Source organism: Panthera onca, chromosome E2 (genome assembly GCF_046562875.1).
Source record: "Panthera onca isolate mPanOnc1 chromosome E2, mPanOnc1 haplotype 2, whole genome shotgun sequence".
Taxonomy (NCBI): Eukaryota; Metazoa; Chordata; class Mammalia; order Carnivora; family Felidae; genus Panthera; species Panthera onca.
In genome coordinates, this window is record NC_138353.1 from 44,462,085 (window position 1) to 44,481,017 (window position 18,933).

Sequence of the window (18,933 nt, forward strand, 5' to 3'; positions counted from 1 at the left end):
TCGGCACATAGCGCCCACCGGAGTGAGTGCATAGCACTTCTACAACCACCCCCGGCGCCTTGCGTGGTTCTTCATGTCTCCGTGGGAACTTTTACATTTTTTTTGACTGTGACCCACACCACAACCTTCTAATGTGTGTGCATGTCTCTTTAAATATAACCGAACTATAAATTTTGTGAACTAAGACCCTTACTATGTGTGATGAACTTTGACGGTTTGCATTGTGTTCAGTTTTGTTGAAAGAATCCTGAAGGGGCAAAGGGTTACTTTCTGGGGTGACCGACATATTCTGTATTTTGATGAAGGTGGTGGTGGCATGGATGTCTTTGCCCAAAATCGTTGAACTCTGTATTAAAATGGGTGCCTTTTATTGCATGTCAGTTAGATCTCAGATTTGCAACCCTCTAATTTTTATTGAGATACAATTCACATTTCACAAAACTCACCCTTTTAAAGTGGATACTTAAGTGATTTTTAGTATAGTCACAGAGCAACTGTGACCACAGTCCAAGGTCAGAACATTTTCATTACTCCGGAAAGAAGCCCCGTACCCATTAACAGTCACTTCCCATCCCCCCAACCCTAGTCCCTGGCAACCACTAATCTACTTTCTGTCTCTGTGGATTCGCTGGTTTCAGTCTTGCGTGGCCGGGAGAGCAGCCTTTGAAGTTAGACTGGTTACTGGGCCTCTCAGGGGCCACCACTCACCACAACTGGGATTTCTCTATTTGGTCCTGGCACTGGGTGGTGAACTCCAAGAGCATCAGAGACGCTGGCAGATGACTCACACCCTGTGTCCCCACCTCCTTCCTACACAGACCCCAGGCCCGTTCAGTCCTCCGGAAGTGCCCCTTGCTCTCCTGGTGAAGATCTGGACGATGATGCACCAGTGAAGGAGTGGAGAATGGACTTTCCAAAGTCCATGGGCAAACCCATCACAGAAATGCAAAGAAGTAAGTAAGGTCTCAGAAATGTGTCCAGCAAGGTGGGGGTTGGGAGTGGACTTGGAACAGAGGTTGGGCAAGATGAGTAAGTTAAGGGGCTGTTGCCAGCCTCCTGGAGGACGGGGCACCTGGAGGTGGCTCGTGCCCCATGTATCTGGCTCTTTCCCACACCAAGACTCCACCCAGGACTATGGAAACGGTCCTCACTCCCTCCACCCCCACTGCCTTGGAAAGGTGTGGCCAAAGGAACAGCTGAGGAAGGGAGAGGTTGAGAAGCAAAGGGGCTAAGTCTACAAGGGGGGTGGATGGGAGGAAGGGGGGCAAACCTACAGCTGGCTAATGACTGGCACCGGCTCTGCAATTACCTGGAAATGGGTCTGCTTTCAAAAGAGACATGGAGTCTTCACAGGGACCACCTGGAGAGGTGAGAGGAAAAAGTCCGGGAGCTTTAGAAACCCTTTTTTAAATTCTTACCAATAGGGATGGAGGTAGGACTCCGGTGATGTCTAGGGAATGAGTGCACAAGCCACTTACATAATAAAGTTATCATGTGTGATTGTCTCTAATAAGCCTGGAAGGATTCTCACTAACCTGCCAGTAACCTTCAGGGAAAGGAGTTTCACTGTCTACTTCTTTTTTCTTTTTTTTTAGAATTGTTTGCTGTTTGCATAATTTTTTAAAAAGATATATTTTTACTCTATGTTTAAATAGGTGATACATTCACATAGAAAATCTTCCCATTCTTGCCCTCATCTGCAGAGACACCCTCTCCGCATGCTGCAGGTGAGTAATGTTCTTAATTATGTATCTTTCCAGAATTTCTTTATGCGTATTTAAGTAAATTTATATAAAGTTTCTTTTTTTTTTTAATAGAGAGCACGTGCAAGTGATGGGAGGGGCAGAGGGGAGAGAGAGAGAGAGAGAGAGAGAGAGAGAGAGAGAGAGAGAGAGAATCTCAAGCAGGCTTCATGGTCAACGCCAAGCCCAAGGTGGGGCTTGATCTCGTGACTGTGAGATCATGACCTGAGCCAAAATCAAATGTTGGATACTCAACTGACTGAACCACCCAGGTGCCCCTATATAAAGATTCTTAATACAACTTTTTTGAACTCTATCTCTGGGAGGGAAAATTTGAATTCAAACCAATGACTAGACATAAGGACTCTGGAGATTTCCCATAATGAAATATCCACAGGCAGCCACTGGGAATGAGGTTTAGCCCTCCAAAGGGAAGAGAGCATTTAGACATAATATATGTAAAACAAAAGTGATAAATGGTCACGGGCCAAGAAATACAATAAGAAGGAAAATTACTCCAAATCTCTCCACCCCAAAATAACAATAATTAACATCAATTGAACATTATTCTGGACCAGTGATGTCTAATAGAACTTTCTGTGATGACATAAATGTTTCCACACTATCGAAGTAACCATTAGTAACATATGCCTGTTGAGTGCTTGAAATGTGGCTATTGCATTTGAAGAACTGAATTGCTTATTATTATTTTTTTTTAATTAACTTTAACTTAAACATACATAACCCTGGGTGTCTGATGCCTGCTGCAATGGACAGCACAGTTCTACCCCCCGCTGAGTGCGTACGCATGAGTGGAAAGATGTATAAAAAAGGCTGCGGATGCTTGGCATTGCCCAAACACATAATCATGATTACTAATTGATTTAGTAATTCCATTTCTAGGAATTATCTTTAAAAAATGGTTATGACTAGGGTGCCTGGGTGGCTCAGTTGGTTGAGTGTCTGACTTCGGCTCAGGTCATGATCTCACGGTTTGAGAGTTCGAGCCCCGTGTCAGGCTCTGTGCTGACAGCTCAGGGCCTGGAGCCTGCTTCGGATTCTGTGTCTCCCTCTCTCTCTACCCCTCCACCACTCACACTCTGTCTCTCTTTCAAAAATAAATAAACATTAAAAAAATGGTTATGACTTTGTTCAAAACTGAGCTCTGAGAATGTTTATTAATGAAAAACTGGAACGCTGTAGGGAAAGTATTTACTGACATGGGAATATGTTCACAACTGTCTTTTGAGTGAAAGGCAGGTTATAAAGCAGGATGATTTCATTAAAATGTAGATATAAATAGCCTAGAAAGATATATTTCAAATGTCTCAATACATGGCAGGCACTCATCATATATTTTTATACGAACGAGTGTATGTTAATAAGAGTTAGCACTGGGTGATGAAATTATGAGTGATTTTATATGTGCTTCTGCTCCCTTATTGTATTTTCTCACTTTCTGTGGTGAACACATTGAAAAAAGAATATTTCCTGAACAGGGGTGCCTGGCTGGCTCAGTCAGAAGAGCGTGCTACTCCTTTTTTTTTTTTTAACATTTTATTTTTTGAGAGACAGACAGAGACAGAGCATGAGCAGGGGAGGGGCAAAGAGAGAGGGAGACACAAAATCCAAAGCAGGCTCCAGGCTCTGAGCTGTCAGCACAGAGCCTGATGTGGGGTTTGAACCTACAGACGGAAGATCATGACCTGAGCCAAATTCAGATGCTCAACCAACTGAGCCACCCAGGGGCTCCGTAGAGCATGCGACTCTTGATTTCAGGGTCGTGAGTTCGAGCGCTACTTTGGATGTAGAGTACTAAAAATAAATTTAAAAATAAACTTAAAAAAATCTGCAGAAAGAAGTATAGTTGCTAAGTAATAATATTTGAGAGCTGGAAGGAATTTTGAGATGAAAGCACATTCGGCTAGTTAAAGGCAGAAACCCAGGTTTCCCGACTACACACAAACAATTTCTAGAGCCAAGGAGAAAAGGTTGCTGGATTGTCTCCTGTTCTGGATTATCCTGGCCAGGACAAACTCTCTCCGTGTGGCAAACCAGGAGTGGATTTAGAGAGGAGAAGACAAAGGGTATTAATGCTCCTCAGCAAGGTATAAAATATCACAAAAAATCTCTCTTAACAAACTATGGGCATTGCAATCTTTGCTCTAGCTGGGCCTGCCTCCCCTGTGTGGGCCCTCTGTTGTGACTCCAGCCAGACACCCTCCAGGACTCCCTATCCGGTCAGTGTGGGGGAGAGAAGTCTCTGTCCCTTGCAGAAGGAAGTTTTCTGGTTGTCCCCATGTTTTGGCTCTTCTTCAAAGCCTATCCTTTTTCAAAATTCTTAGCTGAATCACTAAGTCTCCACCTCAGATGTCCTTTCTTTTTATTCAGCCCGTGCTTTTGGTATTCATGCTCCACATTGAAACTTTATTATGTGAAATGATTATTACTACCTCAGAGGTCTTAGTTCTGTGACTTAGTCACACTTTTTTTTATCCCACTTTTTTTTTTTAGTACCAGCTAGGTCCTAAGCTCTGGTGAGTACAGAAATGTACAAAAAGTCTTTATCCAAGAGAAGTGAGAACACAGACCCACCAAAAAACCTCTGCAAAAATGTTCACAGCAGCTTTATGTGCAATAGCCAAGACTGGTAGTAACAAATGCCCATGCACAGGAGAACAGATAAATAAATTATGACATAGGCATTTATTGCTTAGCGATACAAATATGGACCAAGGGCTTGAGTAGACATTTCTCCACAGAAAATGTGCAAATGGCCCACGAGCACACGAAAAGATGTTCAACATCACCGATCATCAGGGAAATGAAAGTCAAAACCCTAGTGTGAGACCCCCTCACACCCATCGGGATGGCTCCTGTCAAAATCCCCTAGACAGTTGGAGGTGTCGGCAAGGATGTGGAAAAAGCGGACCCCTGTGCGCCACTGGTGGGAATGTGAAATGCTACGGCCACTATGGAAAATAATAGGGCAGTTTCCCAGTTACTTATGTTCACAAAAGACAAAAGGTGGGAGCAGCACCCTGTCTGCTGATGGATGAACATATAAACTAAACGCGGTAGATGCATATGATGGGATAGTGCTCAGCCTTGACAAGGAAGGAAGTTCTGACACAGGCTGCAACATGGGTGAACCTTGAGGACATTATGATACGTGAAATAAGCCAGCCACAAAAAGCTAAATACTGTATGATCCCATATCTAAAAGAGGTAATAAAGTAGTTGAGGGGTGTGTGGCTGGCTCAGTCGGTAGACGTGCAACTCTTGCTCTTAGGGTTAGGAGTTCAAGCCCCATGTTAGGTGTAGAGATTACTAAAAAATTAAAAAAATTAGCTTAAAAAATAAATCAAGTAGTCAAATTCATAGGAACACAAAGTAGAATGGTGGTTACCAGGGGCTGGGGAGAGGGGGGAAAGTTGTTGTTTATGAGGGTAGCGTTTCAGTGTTGCAAGATGAAAACATTCTGGAGATCTGTTGCACAACAGTGTGAATGTGCTTAATGCTACTGACAGTACACTTAAGTATGGTTAAGTTGGTAGATTTTTATGTGTGGGTTGTTTTTTTTTTAAATCACAATTTAAAAAGCTGTCAAGGTCATCAAAAATGAGGAAAGTCTGAGAAACTGTCAGAGACAAGAGGAGCCTGAGGAATATATATGATGACTGAATGCAGTAGAGTGTCCTGGATGGGGTCCTGGGACACAAAGAGACATTAGGTAAGCTGAGGAAATCTGAATCAACTATGGACTTTAGTAAATAATGATACATCAACACTGGTATGTTAATTGTAACAAATGTACCATACTGCGAGATCTTAACAGTAAGGGAAACTAGGGGTGCCTGGGTGGCTGAGTTGGTTTGGCATCTGAATCTTGATCTCAGCTCAGGTCTTGATCTTGGGGTTATAAGTTCAGGTCCTGCCCTAGGCTCCATGTGAGGTTTGAAGCCTACTTAAAAAACAAAACAAAGGGTTCCTGGGTGGCTCAGTAAGTTAAGCATCCGAGTTCGGTTCAGGTCATGATCTCCTGGTTCACGAGTTCGAGCCCTGCATTGGGCTCTCTGTTGTCAGTGCAGGGCCTGCTTTGGATCCTTTGTCCCCTCTCTCCCTGCCTCTCCCCTGCTTGCGCGCATACACACACACACACACACTCTCTCTCTCTCTCTCTCAAAAATAAAGAAACATTAAAAACAAAACAAAAGAGTAAGGGAAAGCCCGCCTGGGGTATATGGAAACTTTTTTTTGGTACCTTTTGACCACCTTCACCCATTTTGCCAACCAGCCTCCCCCCCCCCCCCGCCCCCCCACAGCTCTGGCAATCACCAATCTGTTTTCTGTATCCATGAGTGTAGTTTTTGTTTCTTTGCTTGTTTGTTTTTAATTTTTATTTATTTTTATTCTCTATACCCAACATAGGGCTCAAACTCACAACCCCTAGATCAAGAGTTGCATGCTCTACTGACTGAGCCAGCCAGGTGCCCCTGTTTGTATCATTTTTTAGATTCCACATATGAGTAAGATTGGACGTAATTTGTCTTTCTTTATTTCGTGAAAAAATAGAAAATCTGAAAGACTGATTATTAGAAAAGAGATTAAACCAGTAATCAAAAACCTCCAACAAACAAAAGTCCAGGACTAGATGGCTTCACTGGTGAATCCTACCAGACATTTAAAGAATTAATACCACTTCTTCCCAAACTCTTCTAAAAACAGAAGAGAAAACTCTTCCAAATTCATTTTATGAGGCCAACATTACCCTGATACCGAAACCAGACACGGATGCCACAAGAAAAGAAAAATCCTTTACAAAATATTAGCCAACCAAATCGAATACATGAAAAGGATCCTACGTCATGGTCAACTGGGATTTATTCCAGGGATGCAAGGATGAGTCAACGTATACAAATCCATCAAGAGGATACATCACACTGACAAAGTGAGGGATAGAAGTTATAGGATCATCTAAATGAATGCAGAAAAAGTATTTGATAAAATTCAACATCATATATGATAAAAACAAATGGCGAGTCCAGAGGAAACCATGCCTCCACGTAATAAAGGCCGTATGTTTATCCAGCCAGCAAAAAGAGTGAAATCTTGCCATTGGCAACGACATGGATGGAGCTAGAGAGTATTACGCTAAGTGTAATCAGTCAGTCAGAGAAAGACGAATACCATGTGATTTCACTCATATGTGGAACTTAAGAAATAAGCAAAAGGGAAAAAGAGAGAGAGGCAAACCAAGGAACAGACTCTTAGCTAAGGAGAACAAATTGATGGTTACCAGAGGGGGAGGTGGTTGGAAGGATGGGTGAGATAGGGGATGGGGGTGAAGGAGTGTGCTTGTCCTGAAGAGCACCAGGTGTTTAAAATAAAAACTTAAAAATAAACAAATACATACATGCATGCACGCACGCATACTGTATGTGACAGGCCCGCAGCTAACATCATGCTCAACAGTGAAAGCTGAGAGCTTTTGCTCTAAGGTCAGGAACAAGACAAGGATGCCCACTCTCAACACTTTTATTCAACATGGTATTGAAAGTCCCGGCCTGATTATTTAGGAGACTCTTTGTATTATCTTTATAATTTTCTATAAAGGTAAAACCATTCAACAAAATAAAGACCTTTAAAAAAATAATTCAGGGGGCACCTGGGTGGCTCAGTCAGTTAGCATCAGACTCTTGATCTTGGCTCAGGTCATGATCTCACGGTTCGTGGGTTCGAGCCCCACATCAGGCTCTGCACTGACAGTGTGGAGCCTGCTTGGGATTCTCTCTCTTCCTCTCTGTCTCCGTCTCTGTCTCTGTCTCTCTCTCTCTCTGCCCCTCCTGAGCACGCGCATCGTCTCTCAAAACAGACAAACAAAATAAAAAAATAAAAATAATAATTTAGGCTCTGCCTTGGAGGAATGTGGTGGCTGGGGGCATGAACTTGGAGTGGGTTTCCTGGGTTCAAACCCTGGCTGTACCGTGACCTGGCTGTGGGCCCTAGAGAGAGATGTAACCCTCTCGGTGGGACAGTGTCTTCTTCTGGAAAGTAAGTGGTAATACTAGGACCTCCCTCAGGGGGGAGCTGTGAAGACCAAATGAGATACTCCACACAAGTGCTCGGCACCACCCTTGACTCTTCTATAAGAGTAAGAAATCGCAGCAGACAGATCAGTGGCTGAGAGTGCATTTCAGAGCCAGGCAGTCTGGATTCAAATTCTGGTCTCCAGTGTCTATTTATAAATTTGTGGGCCAGTCATTTGGACCGAGCCTCAATTTCCTTAGCTATAAAAAGGGCTGAATAACGCCCACCCACAGGGTTGTTGGGAGGATTGAAGGAGCTCCGTGCACAGGGTGAGCGCTGGCTCAGTGGTTGCTGCTGGAGTTGAGTAGATGTGCAGTAAGAACCCAGGGGAGGAGCAAACAAAACCCGCCCGGGCGTCCACGGAGGCTGCAGAAAGGGGCCCGCTCTGGCTTCTGGGCTGAGGCTGCTGATGGGCTGCTTTGCAGCGCTCCAAGGTCCCCTGTGACCTCCTCCCCCACCCCGTGAGGTCCTCCCAGGTCCCCAGCTTTGGAACAAAGCCTCCGCCTGCCGTTCTGCCACTGTTCTCTGTCTGAACTCTGATTAGGCCCTTATCTCAGCGGCTTTGCCCTGCTTGGCTGCCTGTCACATTCAATTCCATTCCAGGCCTTTCATCCTGCCCTGGCCCGAGTGTCCCTGAGTGTGAGGTTGTGGGACATGGGGCCTGGTCTCTATCGTCCTTGATTCCCACAATCCTAAGCACCGGTTCCAGAACACAGCAGCCGCTCAGTTCATGGCGGCTGAAGAAAATAAAATGAGAAGCTAACTCCCAGGCCTTGTTGTAGTTGGTTTTCAAGGCACTGAGAAATACCGGCATACTCCCCCCTCCTCAAAAATACCTCCTGTCTCTGGACTCCCTCAACCCCCAAATTCTACAATTAGAGCTTCATTGCTTTGGCTTAAACCAAATTGGGGACCCCATACTTGATAAAAATGCAACATTCTGTATCATTCAGAATCCTAGCAGGAAGCAGAAGGCACACTCAAAAGGGTTTAACTAAAAAAAACAAAATCAGACAGTTAGTGACAGGAGTGTTTACAGTGAAGTGTGCAGGATGGAAGCTGCTGGCAGGGATGGTGAGGCACCCTGGGATGTGCGACAGCAGGCAGCTGGTAGTACCCTAGGGCAGAGGAGCCAAAGGGAGCCTAATGGAAGCTGAGCCTCGGAGGGGCCGCCTTGAGGGAGCATCGATGCCGTGGTGATGCAGACACTGCCCAGTGATGCGAGGCTGCAGCGGGGACTAAATATCTCCTTGTTCCTCTCCTCTTGCCCTCAGATCTCTCTGCAGTGCTCCCCCCCATTCCCCGCCCCACACCATTGGCCACCCGGAAGCCGGAGGGTGAGGGGGCCCAAGGGTCCAGGCTCCCAGGGACAGAGAGCGAGAGAAAATGGATCTGGGCGGAGGGGAGAGGAGCAAACCGAGAACAATAAGCCTTCAGAAGTGACATGTTTTAATCTTATCAATCGTGTGCAATTCAGCATAAATGACAGCATCCGATCCTTTAAGAAGACGGAGGGGTAAGAGACCAGGGTCCTGAAGATTTAGAAAGAGAAGAGCACCGCTGTTTGGGGAAAGCATACGTCCCCTTACGAAAAAAGGCAAACCTTGCCTGTTTCCTGTGGTGGTTCTAGAATTTCCATATGTCTGTACACTTGTTCATAAGGATGGTAATCTGGGGACGGGTAGGAAACCACCACTGAGCAATCACATGCTCCACTGAGGTCTGAGCAGCTAGGGGTGGTGCTGAGGAGGATTACGGAGCATTAAGTTTCTCCCCCATCTCAGCCATTCCTTGGGCTCCTGCACAAATCTTTGTCATCGCAGGATTTCTGGGAGCCTCAGAGATGCTGAGGTGACCTGTGATCCTGAGTTCTGGGAGAGGTGATCTGGGAGATATCCTTGACCCCAGGAGCCCCCTCACCAGGTCCACCCTGGGACCAGTGGGCCCCACTGTGGGAACTGCCGGGATTTGGGTAGATGTTCTTCAAATCGGTGTCTGGGCAGTAGGGCAAATGGGATCAGTGGCTAAGGCTGTTGGGGAGCGGGGCGGGGAGGGGGGCAGTAGAGGAGCTCAGGGGCAGAGGAAGGGAGCCTTAGTGTGGGATGAGGCTCCCTTGGGGCTGAGAAGGGCCAGGGAATCATCAAGGGCCTTGGCACAAAAGTGGGATCCAGGGAGCAGGAGTCTGGGCATCACCCACTGTAGCTTGTTGGGAATAGAGGAACTCGGGCCACACCCCACGCCTCCTGAATCAGGATTTGCATTTTCACCAGATCCCTATGTAATTCTGCTTTGTGTAGTTTGAGAAGCCCTGCTCTGCTGAGCTTGTCTGCTCTTTTCCCCTCAGTGCAGCTGAGCTCTTTCCCCTCAGGGCCTTTTTCATTCAGAAAGTCATTCAACAAATGCTGAGTGACTGGTCCTTGCCTAGTACTGGGATTACAGAAATTAATAGCAGAGAAGCAAGTAGGAAACCGAAACCCAGTATGGAAAATGCTACAGTAAGGATGCCATCCATCGTCCGGTGGAGGAGGACCCGCAAGCTATGGTGGGGGTGTGTGGCCAGGGAATGCTTCTTGGAACTGCGTCCCTCCACCTTGCTCCTGACGCACTACTACTTGGCCCCAATCCCCCTCCTCTGACTCTTTCACTGTTTGTGTGCTCCGTTTCAGTTCATTATCTAAGCAGTGCTCCTCTTGTTTCCTCCCACTCAAGCCCTAGTAGGGCCCTAAATTCTAAATGTGAGAGGTTGAATGAACGGATGGATGGATGGACGTATGGGACAGATTATCAGTACAGCAGGGAACAGTGAGACCCACTGCACTTTCCTATCACCCGCCAACCTGCTCTGCAGACCTCCTTATCCATCTCGTGCTGTCTAGATATGATTTTTGAAACGTGAGTGTTTATTTCCTCGATTATGGGTTTTTCGAAGGAGCACATCAAGCATGCTAGGAGTTCTTGCAAAGAAAGTGGTTAAAAGCGAGGCAGCTGAGTGGCTCAGTTGGTTAAGTGACTGACTCTTGATTTCAGCTCAGGTCATGACCTCACGGTTTGTTAAGGTTGGGCTCCTCAGCACGGAGCCTGCTTGGGAATCCCTCTCTCTCCCTCTTTACCTCTCCCCCGCTTGCACTCTCCTTCTCTCTCTCTCTCCCTCTCTCAAAATAAATAAATAAACTTAAAAGCAGAAAAAAAGGAAAGTGGTTAAAAGCACAGACACAAGCCAACATTCAAATCCTTATTTACTAGGTCAGTGACTTTGAACATGTTTCTTTACCTCTCCTGACTCAGTTTCCCCACCTGCTAAATAGGGATAATAGGAGTACCACCCTCATAGTGTTACCGGGCGGGGGTCACATGAGTGATCTGTAAAGCGCCTAGGACAGTCCCTGGCACTCGGTAAGTGCCATGAAAGTGTTTGCTATTCATGAGAACTTGCTGTGTGTCGGGCCTGTGATCCACTGGCCTGGTCTCAGGTAATCAGGAAGGCCAAGAACATCCTCTGTGAAAGGCAGACAGTGGGAGGCTGTTCTTCCCCTCACACACATCAGAGAGTCTGAGCTAAAGGAGAAAGGTCTTTGTCCCCAGCAGGTGGCTTGCCTGGAGCCATCACAGTCTGGTAACCACTTTCATGGGGACTAGAAAGACCTTTTCCCCTGTCGTTCTCATCAGGGCTCTGTGATTGATTCTCTTGTCAGGGACCTCCTCCTCTTTGAAGCCCCCCGGGGCTGGGCCTTTCCACTTCCTCCCCCTGCTAATGGGAAGCCAGTCAGTTGGCTCTGGCGGGCAGATGACGAAACCCAGGCTTGGCTGACTTTGAAACCAATTTGTAGAGTTCACATTTAGTGAGCTCTGAAGGCCAATGTTTTTAACTTGGGAATCCTCCGGGCCTTGATTGGATCTGTGTCTTCTGAGTCTCTGGGGCTCCCAGCTGCCTCCTACACATCTAATGGAATAAGAATCAGAACATGCACCTTGACCTCTGAGACTGAGTAGTGTCGTGTGGAGGGGGGTTCTTACCCTGGACCATTTCAAAGACATTTGGCTGACCCTGCGGCTCTGAGATGTTCTTGGAAACTTGGGGGATTTGTTGCCACGGGTTTCTAGCCAGGCTGCCTCTGATGTTGGGGGAACAGGGGAGGTCTCTGCCTTTCAGCCCAGGGCCCGAATGAGCAGAAGAAGGCACTCGGTCTTGGGAAACAAGAGGGCAAGTGACGCTCTTGGCCAGCTTGGGATGTCTCAGAGGAGCTGTTGAGGTGGCTGCTGGGCCAGAGGTTGGGGGCAGAGCAAGCTGAGACTGTCACTTTCAGGGGCTGACTGTGGGGTCACAAGGACACTGTAAAACTTCAGTATTGCTGGAGTCTTTATTTTTTTAAATATTTTATTTTTAAGTAACCTCTACACCCAATGTGGGCCTCGAACTCACAACCCCCAGACCAAGAGTTGCATGCTCCACTGACTAAGCCAGCCAGGTGCCCCTGGAGTTTTTATTAACTGCCAGCAGATGTTGTCAGCTGAAACCGTTGGTTGACACTTCCAGCACCCTACCCACAGCACTGTCTGGGTCATGTGGGTAATCGGCACCTGGCTGACCTTGACTTTTTCAATCTACCGTTCCATGAAGGAGCAATGACACCAGACTATCTTGGCCTTCACATAAGACCCTCGGGTGTTTCTTTTTCTCTTTAAAATCTTTTTATTTCAAAACAATTTCAATTTTACAGAAAAGTGGCAAACAGCATATGTATGAAGAATTCCCATATGCCCTTCACCCAGATTCACTGCTCACATTTTGCTGCATTTACTTGCTGTCTCTCTTTCCATATGCGTGTGTGTGTGCGTGCGCATGCACATATGTATATGCAGAATTTTTTTTCTGAACCACTCAAAACTAAGGTGTAGACACATTTACCCCATAATACTTCAATGCATATTTCCTAAGAATAAATGTTTTATTGCATCACCACAATATGATTATAAAATTCAGAAACGTTAACATAGTACTGATCCAATACTATTATTTAATCTACAGTTTGTGTTCCAATTTGACCAATTTCCAGTAATGTATTTTCTAGCCACTTTTCCCCCATCCAGGATCTAATCCAGGATAAGCATTACATCTTGTTGTCAGGTGACTAAAAGTCTCTAGAAATGCTCCTTAATCTATCTTTGTGTTTCTTGTCCTCGGGAATTTTCCAAATGAAAATCACCTGAAGGCATTCTTGAGGCTGTAACTACTCTAAATGCTAACTCAAAAACAAAAAATCCTTTCCACTTGTTGCCTTTGAAGCCTCAAGACAGGTGGGTTTGACAACAATCTATTTTGGTCATGCCTGGCCCTTTCTGGCGTTTCCATCTACACTAGTCTCAGATGATCCCGGGCTTTGGTCTTGGGTACACAGTAGATGCTTAATAAGTACTTGCTGATTTGCCAGGAGACAACATGGATTTGGCTACTGGATCAAATAACCCCAGTGACATTCCAGGAGGATTTTGCTGATGTAGATAGGGGGACAAAGCATTGGCTCTTCCAGAGGTGAATACCAGGGGCAATAATCCAAGGACAGCAGGAAGGCTGTATCTTTCTATTCTGTAGTTTGCTTAGATTCTCCTTCTCCTCGAAGTCCCCAGCAGGACAGTCGGGAAGCTCCACTGCAGGTTGTTAAATCCACCAAGTGGTGGCGGGGTGCAACCTGGTGCTGTTACAATCCTGTAAACCCTGCCACGTATTTTTTGACCTCTTGCCTAGGGTCTGTAAATTTAGATCATCTCCGCAGGAACAACAGAGAATGGAGCTTTGAAATCAACCTATTTGTGGTTGCCAGCCTCCAAGATGTCTCCAACCTGCCTCCCCTGCCATCTGTCCCTTGCACACCCCCTCCCACGTGAATCAGGGCCGGCCTATGTGAACGACAGAACTTGGTAAAGGTGACAGTTGTCTGCCTTCTGAGGCTAAGTCATAAAAGATAATGCAGCTTCCACCTAGGTCTCTTGGCTAGCTTGCTTTAGAGGAAGACTGCTATTTTGAGGACACTTGGGCATCCCTGTAGGGAAGCCCATGCAGAGACGAACTGAGGCCCCACCCAAAAGCCGGCACTAACTTGCCAGTCGTGAGTGAGCCACCCTAGAGGTGGGTCCCCCAGCTCCAACCCAGCCTTCAGAGGACTTCCGCAGTGACCAGCGTCTGACTGCAGCCTCCTACTCAAGTTACTCCCAAATTCCTGACCCACAGGAAATAGTAAATGATTAGTGAGAGATAGTAAATGATTAGTTGTTGTTTTTTTAATTTTTAATGTTTATTTTCTGAGAGAGAGAGAGAGGAGAGAGAATGAGAGGATGAGTGGGGCAGAGAGAGAGACACAGAATCCGAAGCAGGCTCCAGGCTCCAAGCTGTCAGCACAGAGCCTGATGTAGGGCTCAAACTCACAAACCGCGAGATCCTGACCTGAGCAGAAGTAGGGTACTTAACTGACTGAGCCACCGGGTGCCCCTGATTATTGTTCTTTTAAGCCATGAAGCTCGAGGTAATTTTCCATGCAGAGATCGATAATTGTCACATTAGTCTATTGAAAAGTAAAGGGGTGCCTGGGTGGCTCAGTTGGTTGAGTGTTTGACTCTTGATTTTGGCTCAATCATGAGCCAATGAGATTGAGCTCTGCATCAGGCTCTGGCCTGGGCATGGAGCCTGCTTGAGATTCTCTCTCTCCCTCTTGCTTTGCCCCTCCCCTGGCTCGCATTCTCTCTCTCTCTCTCTCTCTCTCTCTCTCTCTCTCTCTCTCTCTCTCAAAAAAAAAAAAAAAAAAAGTATAAAGGTACATGTGACCCAACAATTCCATTTCTAGATATGTGCCCAAGAGAACTGAAAACATCTATCCAACAAAACTTGTACACTGTGTTCATTGAGGCGTTATTCACAATAGCCAAAAAGTGTCCAAGCTCAAATGTCCACCCTCTGATGAACGGATAAATGAAATGCCATTCCATCCAATGGACTATTATTCAGGCATCAAAAAGATTGGAGTGCAGATTCATGGTTCAACATGGATGAACCTTGAGGACATCAGCCCCAGTGACATAAGCCAGTCACAAAAGACCACATAATGATTCATTTATATAAAATGTCCACACTAGGCAAATCTATAGGGACAGAAAGTGACTTAGTGGTTGCCTGGGGCTGGGGGATATGGGAGAATGGGAGGTGACTATTAATGGGCACAAGGTTTCCTTTCAGAGTGATGAAAATATGAATTGTACACTTCATATGGGTGAATTGTATGGTAGGTGAATTATACCTCAACAAAGCTGTTACAAAATTACAAAGAGACAAACTGTACAGGGAGCTCATAAGACTTTTGTTCCTGTTCTTTTTAGTTAAGATATTAGTGTCTGTGGGGTTCTTGGAGAAGGTCCTAAGGGACTCATCTGGCTACAAGGTGGGAAAGAACAGCTAGAATTGAAAGTGAGGAGCAGAGGAGATGGTCTGCTAAGAAAATTAAAGAATAACCTTCCAAATGCTATATAGTCAGAATCATGAATCATAATCCCAACAAGATTAGACTTTGGGGAGGAAATTAATAATAGAATCTGGATTCTTCATTAAGTCCTGGTGAGAATGTGATGTTTCTACCTCTGAAGAATGACAGCCATTGTCAAGTGCAGTGTTCCTCCTCCACCTGCTGGAGCTTTAGCTCAGATGCTAAGCTCATCGTTTTTTTTTTAATCACCCCAGACCACTGATGTTTTAGCCCAGAGTCTTTATTTTGAACTTTGTTTTTAAAGTAATCTCTATGCCCAATATGGGGCTCAAACTCATGACCCCAAGATCAAGAGTTGCATGTTCTTGGGGCACCTGGGTGGCTCAGTCAGTTGAGCGTCTGACTTTGACTCAGGTCATGATCTCGCGGTTTGTGAGTTCGAGCCCCGCGTCGGGCTCTGTGCTGACGGCTCAGAGCCTGGAGCCTGTTTCAGATTCTGTGTCTCCCTCTCTCTCTGCCCCTCCCCCACTCATGCGCTGTCTCTGTCTCAAAAATAAACATTAAACAAAAATTTTTTAAAGCGTTACATGTTCTACCAACCAAGCCAGCCAGGTGCCCCTCAGAATGTCTATTCTGAACGCTATTAAGTTACTGGTTAGAAATGGTCACTCTCTCTCCCGTTTGGTATATGAATACCAATTCGTTGGACTCCAAAAAATTTTATAATCATTATTGTTTAAAACAAAATTTGGTTCTACTTATTCCTATCTCCTTTTTCAAAATGTTCTTTATAAATAATTCTTTATTTTTCAAAATTAGCTTTTCTAATTTTAGACACCAAGGATAATCAAGATGACCTGTAATTATTTAGCATAAATAAAGGGGCAAGCAATTAAGAGTTCTTCTTAATGACATGGTATTTAAGCTAAATTTGTAGCCCCCTTTTAAAGATGAGGAAAGTGAGACCCAAGGACATTTCATGACATGCTCCAAATGACATGGGTAATATAGATCCTCACTGGGATTCACAATCTAGAATTCTCGCTGTTATTCCACGTTGCCTCTACTGGCATGCGATGGGACTGAGTAAAATGGATTCAGTATTTTATGAATGGCACCCATGCTGACCATACTCTACCAAAAGTATCAGAGCTGAGATTTAATTATTCCATCCAAATGAAATCATGAATACATAACAAATACATTCTTGCGTATTATATCACCAATGTAACAAAATAAACTCACATTCTTATTTTTTTCAGCCTTAGTTCTTAGTCTCTTATGTTCAAGTGAAGAAATTTAAGGTCATTTTAATTGATGAATGTTTACTCTGGGATCTAGAAGTCTGTTAGAACTCCTTTTTATAAATCTGCCAAATGAACTGTGCCAGGAGTTTACGCAAATCCTTCTTTTGGCTGTTATTAGTGTCTCCAGTAAGCTTTTTACATTTATGTATGTAAAAAATGCCTTTCTATCATCAAGGTATGTTGGGGATTTCTTTTGATGGGCTGGAAGAGTGGCAGGGAAGATTTTAAAGAGGTTCTTAAAGATGTTCAGGGCTGGTACCAGGGTAAAGCAAGTGCAAAATTTGAGAGAGCGCCCAAAACCACAGTAATCAAGAAAAATGTCATTTTAATGGAATATTTTTTTAAATCAAAATTAATGCAAAAAGATCCATGATGAACAAAACACCAATATTTTAAGTGAAGGTAGGTCCCAGCATGGGTGGGACCAGGAGAGGGCAAGTGATATGAATTATACAATTGCAGAGTTGCACTGACTTATTGAAAATTTTAATATTTGGTTCATCGTAGAGCTTTTTCGCCTTAATTTTGTTGTTTTTTTTTTTTTTTGTAAAGAGAAATATGGCAGTTGGCACAAAAACAGACACATAGACCAGTGGAATAGAATAGAGACTCTAGAACTGGACCCACAAAAGTATGGCCAACTAATCTTTGACAAAGCAGGAAAGAATATCCAATGGAAAAAAGACAGTCTCTTTAACAAATGGTGCTGAGAACTGGACAGCAACATGCAGAAGGATAAAACTAGACCACCTTCTCACACCATTCACAAAAATAAACTCAAAATGGATAAAGGACCTGAATGTGAGATAGGAAACTATCAAAACCCTAGAGGAGAAAGCAGGAAAAAACCTCTCTGACCTCAGCTGCAGCAATTTCTTACTTGACACATCTCCAAAGGCAAGGGAATTAAAAGCAAAAATGAACTATTGGGACCTCATGAAGATAAAAAGCTTCTGCACTGCAAAGGAAACAATCAACAGAACTAAAAGGCAACTGACGGAATAGGAACAGATATTTGCAAATGACATCAGATAAAAGGCTAGTATCCAAAATCTATAAAGAACTCACCAAACTCCACACCGGAAAAACAAATAATCCAGTGAAGAAATGGGCAGAAGACATGAATAGATACTTCTCTAAAGAAGGCATCCAGATGGCCAACAGGCACATGAAAAGATGCTCAATGCTGCTCCTCATCAGGGAAATACAAATCAAAACCACATTGAGATATCACCTCACGCCAGTCAGAGTGGCCAAAATGAACAAATCAGGAGACTATAGATGCTGGAGAGGATGTGGAGAAACGGGAACCCTCTTGCACTGTTGGTGGGAATGCAAATTGGTGCAGCCGCTCTGGAAAGCAGTGTGGAGGTTCCTCAGAAAATTAAAAATAGACCTACCCTATGACCCAGCAATAGCACTGCTAGGAATTTACCCAAGGGATACAGGAGTACTGATGCATAGGGGCACTTGTACCCCAATGTTTATAGCAGCACTTCCAACTATAGCCAAATTATGGAAAGAGCCTAAATGTGCATCAAATGATGAATGGATAAAGAAATTGTGGTTTATATACACAATGGAGTACTACGTGGCAATGAGAAAGAATGAAACATGGCCCTTTGTAGCAATGTGGTTGGAACTGGAGAGTGTGATGCTAAGTGAAATAAGTCATACAGAGAAAGACAGATACCATATATTTTCACTCATATGTGGATCCTGAGAAACTTAACAGAAGACCAGGGAGGAGGAGAAGGGGGGTGGGGAGTTACAGAGAGGGAAGGAGGCAAACCATAGGAGACTCTTAAAAACTGAGAATAAACTGAGGGTTGATAGGGGGTGGGAGGGAGGGGAAAGTAGGTGATGGGCATTGAGGAGGGCACCTGTTGGGATGAGCACTGGGTGTTGTATGGAACCTATTTGACAATAAATTTCATACTTAAAAAATTTAAAAAAGAAAAGAAAAACGTGGCAGTAAAATAGTATTTATCTTGATTTCTGAGATGTGGGGCGGCCTCTTCAATTTCACACAGGAGGCGAGTGCATCTCCTGTCTCACCCCAGCCCTGGCCTGCACTGGGCCTGAATCTTTCCCAGGGAGAGCTAGAAAGAAGTTCCCACACCCTGCGCCCCAGGCACGCCTGGCTTTGGGGAGCTGAGTGACATACGTCTCAGGAAAAGTTCTTTCCCTAGTGTCACTGGTGGTGAGAGGAAGCTTTTTTCAACCCTCTCTGTTGTGACACGTTTACCAGTTTATGGGGCACATCTGGCGGCCTCTGGCTAGTGAGCAACTTCCCAGGTAGAGTCATGGAGTCAGCTGAGCCCA

At 44.8% G+C, this 18,933-nt stretch overlaps 1 long non-coding RNA gene across 5 annotated transcripts in view; it reads left to right on the forward strand.

Annotated features, from left to right (window-relative positions):
* LOC132690210 (uncharacterized) overlaps positions 1-18,933 on the forward strand; it is a 58,420-nt gene that overhangs the window by 7,857 nt on the left and 31,630 nt on the right. For 4 of the 5 annotated variants that reach the window (XR_013552514.2, XR_013552513.2, XR_013552515.2 and 1 more), the window contains 2 exons: positions 819-953; positions 1,656-1,727. This is a non-coding gene — a long non-coding RNA (uncharacterized LOC132690210). Of the gene's footprint in view, positions 1-818; positions 954-1,655; positions 1,728-17,160; positions 17,819-18,933 lie in introns of those variants that run through there. The other variant, XR_009615311.3, reaches the window with a different exon arrangement.